Source organism: Hakea prostrata, chromosome 3 (genome assembly GCF_041222555.1).
Source record: "Hakea prostrata isolate BN-2017 chromosome 3, UWA_Hpros_2, whole genome shotgun sequence".
Classification (NCBI taxonomy): domain Eukaryota; kingdom Viridiplantae; phylum Streptophyta; class Magnoliopsida; order Proteales; family Proteaceae; genus Hakea; species Hakea prostrata.
In genome coordinates, this window is record NC_142602.1 from 75,774,043 (window position 1) to 75,779,840 (window position 5,798).

Here is a 5,798-nt window from a genome sequence, read left to right on the forward strand (position 1 = left end):
ACTCTCATACTGTGCACCTAATTTATTTATACACTATGCCTCTTATTGATTCTCATAATGTGCGCATAATTTATTAGTAGAATGTGTCTCTGATAGATTCACATACCGTGCGTTTGATTGATCGACATACTGATTTGCATACTGTTCCCTATATTTATTGACATACTATGTGCCTGGTTTGACTTTCATACTCGGCACTTGATTAGTTCTCATACTATGCTCCCAAATGATTCTTCGCATACCATGCGCCGGATTTGATTTGCATCCTTTATGCATGTTTGATCTGCATATATGCATGTGTTTTAGAATTTGGCTATGATTTGACAATCCTATAGATTTAATTATGCTGTCATTAGTATTCTTGCATTTAAAAGATTAAATGTAAAATTTAATAGATGCAAGACTAAATTGGAATAAAAGACAAAGTACTGACGAGCACAACACAATGGCCAGAGTAAAGTGAAAAGATTGAGTTTCAAAATAAGAGGAGTGCTCAAAATAAATTCTGATGTTGCTTTAAGGATAGATAAAACAGCTAGCGGAATTCGTTTTGTAGTAAGGGATTGGAGAGGTGATCCATTAATGGCAAGGTAGATTCCAATAGTATTTGGAGAAGCGGAAGTTGGCGAGGCACTGAGAATCAAGCATAGTTTATGGACTGCTATCGGGGAGGGTTGGCTTCATGTCATCATAGAATCAGATTGCCTCTCTGTGATATGTGTTCTTCTACAACCAGACCATCCAGTACCTACAAATTTCATGAATGTAGTTGCTGATATGCGTCGGCTAGCTAGTGCCCCCATTTCATGTCAATTTTCTTTTGTTCCAAGGGATGCTAACTTTGTGGCTTATTCCTTGGCCCAGGAAGCCCTAACGCGTGAGACATCGTTAGATTGGCCTATTTCCACTACCTGGTTGAAGGAGCATATTCCTCAACCAGCTTCTTTGTTTCTTTCTAGTTAAGCTATCTTTCAACCAACCGGAAAAAAAAAAAGAAGAAGTGAAAAGATCGAGTCTGTGATAATGATGGCAATCTATGTGAGGTACATGACCTTGTGCCTAAAGAATGAAGCTACTTTGGTGGTGAAGGGATAGAAGCCACTTCAATGTTAAAGAGAAATGTGCATCTTCTCGATTGCCTAGGCTTAAGACTATAGTGCTAGAGAAATAGAGATGGAAATATGTAAAATAATTTTTAAAAGAGAAATGATGTTTTTCCATAACATGCATTTTCTTCAAAGAGTTATGTTGCAAATAGCTTTCATAAATTGTATTCTCTGCAAAGGAAATATTTTAGTTTGATTGTGCATGGTACCGGTAATTTTTATTCTCATGTTATTTTCATGTCTGTAGCATGGTTTGTTGTAAAATTCACTGAGTTAGTTTAGCTCATTTTTCCTCTTTATTGTAAACAAAGAGGTGGACTCAAGATAACGGTAATAGGATATTGCAATCCAAGGAAATGATTGAAAGCTCAAGTTCGTATTAGAGTCTAGTAGTTTAACTCATCTCACTTTGAGGGTTATGATTTGAAGTTTTGTATAAGTAGTAATATCATGTTTAAATTATACTAAAACTATTGATGTCTATAGTTTATATAACTATATTGGAATAGTTGCCATCAGATATTTTGAAGTTGTGTACTTGTCTTCTCTTTTAATATAAGTGTTTCCGCTGTTGCATATTGATGAATCCTTCAAATTAATCAGATAATCTCTTTTTTTTTTTTTTTTTTTCCTTTTTAAATATCCCATTTGCCGCCAAGAAATACACATTGGCGCGATCGACTTTCTGAGTCTCTTCCTCCTAATTCCTAACTCCTAACCCAATACTTATCTTCTTGTTTTTTGGCCTTTGGCTTCAATGGGATTTATGAATTTGATGAAGTAAGTTCTGCCACAGGCGTTTATTATATCATCGCCTTTTAGGTTTCTCCTACTCCACTTACCCACTTGCGTTAACAACTCTACTTGTTAATTAATTGAGTGGAAACCAGATCAGTTCATTTCCTCTCTTTCTTTTTAAATCTAAACGAATACGGATTTTTCTGTCTCTAGCTTGTAGTAGTTGTTTCTATCCCCTTCCCTGTATTTGTTTCACTTGATGTCCAAAGCTAGCTACACATACTGTTCCATTAATATAGAGTTTCTACCCTTGAATTCAACTTCACCGGAGGCTGGAGGCTGGAGGCTGGAGGCTGGAATATTAAGTACTGGGTCCTTTCTGCTGTAGGAACTTGAGATCGAGATATATGGCTCAAATTTTGATCCACGGAACGCTTCATGTCACCATTTTTGAGGTGAACAAGTTGCATTTGGGATGTGGCCCAAATTTCATTGCCAAGCTCGTGGAAAAAATAGAGGATTGCATACGATTTGGGAAGGGCACTCGACTATATGCAACTATTGATCTTGGAAAAGCTAGAGTTGGCCGGACAAGAATTCTGAAACGCCAACACGTCAACCCTCGATGGTTCGAAGCTTTTCACATTTACTCCGCTCATATGGCTTCTCATATAATTTTCACCATCAAGGACGATAATCGCATCGGAGCAACCGTTATAGCAAGAGCTTATGTACCCATTGAAGAAGTCGTAGGTGGGGAAGAAATAGATAGATGGGTGGATCTCATTTATGAGCATCACAAACATGCCCACCATCGACATTCGAAGATTCATGTGAAGCTACGGTATTTCCCTGTAACAAAGGAAGCTAATTGGTCCAGGGGAATTTCAAGCCCGAAATTCCCTGGTATCCCTTACACATTCTTCCCACAAAGACAAGGTTGCAGAGCTACTCTTTACCAAGATGCACACATCCCAGACGACTTTATCCCCTTAATTCCTCTTTCAGGGGGAAAGTACCATGAACCCCATAGATGCTGGGAGGATATTTTTGATGCTATAACTAATGCAAAACATTTGATTTATATAGCCGGTTGGTCTGTATATACTGAGATTACCTTAGTAAGGGATGCGAGCAGGCCAAAGTCTGGAGGAGACATTACTCTTGGGGAGCTGCTCAAGAGGAAGGCTAGTGAAGGTGTCAAGGTCCTTATGCTTGTTTGGAATGATAGAACCTCCGTGGGTTTGATTAAGAATGAAGGTGTCATGAACACTCATGATACAGAAACTGAAGACTACTTTCGAGACAGTGATGTTCACTGTGTTTTATGTGGCCGTGACCCTGAGGTTGGGGATAGCTTGGTTCAGGGGTTTGAGATTTCCACGATGTTTACTCATCACCAGAAGACCCTTGTGGTAGACAGTGAGATGCCCAACAGAAGATCATCAGAGGAAGAATCGGGGAGAAAGAGAAGAATCGTGAGTTTTCTTGGGGGGATTGATCTTTGTGGCGGGAGATATGATACGCCATTCCATCCCCTTTTCAAGACCTTGAACACAGCCCACCATGATGATTTTCACCAACCCAACTTTAGAGGTTCTTCAATCCATAAAGGTGGTCCAAGAGAGCCCTGGCATGATATCCATTGCCGTCTGGAAGGACCCATAGCATGGGATGTACTATACAACTTTGAGCAGAGATGGTGGAAGCAAGGTGGAGCAAACGCACTTGTTCGGCACCAGGAACTTGAAGACATTATTATAACCCCATCCCCAGTTATGTTCCCAGAGGACCATGACACATGGAATGTTCAGTTATTTAGATCCATTGATGGAGGTGCTGCTTTTGGTTTTCCTGCAACACCAGAGGATGCTGCCAGAGCAGGACTTGTAAGTGGAAAGAACAACATAATCGATCGAAGTATTCAGGATTCCTACATAAATGCGATTCGAAGAGCAAAGCATTTCATCTACATTGAAAATCAATATTTCCTGGGAAGCTCATTCTGTTGGAAGCCAGAGCATGATATCAAGGTCGAAGACATAGGTGCTTTGCATCTCATTCCAAAAGAAATTTCACTGAAGATTGTGAGTAAGATTGAAGCAGGTGAGAGGTTTGTGGCCTATGTAGTAATCCCTATGTGGCCAGAAGGAATCCCAGAGAGCGATCACGTCCAGCCGATTTTAGATTGGCAGCGGAGAACAATGGAAATGATGTATACTGATATCTCTCAGGCTCTCCATGCTAAAGGGCTTACTGAGGCAGACCCAGGGGAGTACTTGACATTCTTTTGCCTTGGCAATAGAGAGATGAAGACGAATATCAGTGAACATGAAGCTCCTCAGAAACCAGAGAAGGGTACTGATTATAGTAGAGCACAGCAGGCACGCCGCTTCATGATTTATGTTCATGGAAAGATGATGATAGTTGATGACGAATACATTATCATTGGATCTGCAAATCTCAACCAGCGGTCGATGGATGGTGGTAGAGACTCTGAGCTCGCCATGGGAGCATATCAACCACATCACCTAGCAAACAAACAACCTGCAAGAGGTCAGATTTATGGTTTCCGAATGGCATTGTGGTATGAACATCTTGGCATGCTTGATGACGCCTTGCTCCATCCTGAGAGTTTGGAATGTGTTCGCAAGGTGAATGGAATTGCTGAGAAGTACTGGGATCTTTACTGTAAGGAGTCTAATGATCTAGACTATGACCTGCCAGGACACCTGCTTAGGTACCCAATTCAAGTCACTCGGAATGGAGAAGTTACCACACTTTCAGGGTTTGAACATTTCCCTGACACTAAGGCTCGCATTCTTGGTTCCAAATCTGCATTACTTCCCTCAATCATCACTACGTGATAGTATTGTTCAATACAGTAATAACAACTTGTCCTCATACATCTTTTTGTAATTATCGTATACCTGCATGCAATTTGCAGTGTAGAGGACTAATCTGTAATTTAGCCTTTTGAGGTTAAACCAGTGCTGAACCAACTGGTTCAAGCTTTGTGTATATATGTGTTTTGTGGTTCGGTTTGTGAGAGGTCAAGTCATTTTGTTGGTTTACTATTTTGAGCTCTGTTATCTCTCCTCTCTCACTCGATCAGAGGTCTTGCGTTGTCGTTGCCACAATGATGTTAGAGGAGATGATCTTCTCCAACAATTATGATGTGCTTTTAGGCGTGGATAACGTCAGAATGGTTGCTGCAATTAGCTCTCTCTATTGTACATATTTTCTCCAAAAGTCTGTAAGATTCCAAACCTTTCATATTGCGATTGGACTCTCTCTTGAGTCCCGAAGATGTAGGTTGCGAGACCGAACTCCGTCATCAAATCTCTCGCCTATTATGTGTGGTTTTCTCTTAATTTCACATAAGGATCGAATCGTAATGGTCTAATAGTGGCATCAGAACTTCGGTTTCTTGGTTTCCTAATTCGGTTCTTGGTGATTTTTTAGGGTTTCCTTAATTAGTATCCCTGTTGTTATGGAATAAAACTATCCTATTTGATTCTTGATTTGAGATGGAATTATCATTCGTATTTTGTTCAATTTTTTCATGGAATTCAATTTGGTTTTGATAGGGATTTGGGGCCTTTTGCTTCTAATGTTCAATTTGTGATTTAGGATCTCTATGATGATTATTGGCATGTTAATTGAACAATTTTGCTAAGAATTTGTTGATTAGGTCAATATTTTTGGTTAATCAAGTTCAGTTAGGGTATGTCTGCATGAAATTGATATGTTTTGATACTTTATGCCTTGAATATGAGATCTATTCTATCTGTCATTATCTATTTTGATTAGTTGGTATGTTCTTGTTGTTAATTGTTAACAATTGTGCATAATTACTTGTTGTTTGTTGATTTTGTAAGCTTCGGCCAACATTGTATTGTTTCAAATCATCTCTGAGATAATTTCAAATTGTATTTAGAGGCTTAGATCTAA

The 5,798-nt window shown here is 39.4% G+C and overlaps 1 pseudogene; it reads left to right on the forward strand.

Annotated features, from left to right (window-relative positions):
* Nucleotides 1-2,068: 2,068 nt before the first annotated feature.
* Nucleotides 2,069-4,904, forward strand: LOC149023102 (phospholipase D alpha 1 pseudogene; annotated as a pseudogene).
* Nucleotides 4,905-5,798: the final 894 nt, after the last annotated feature.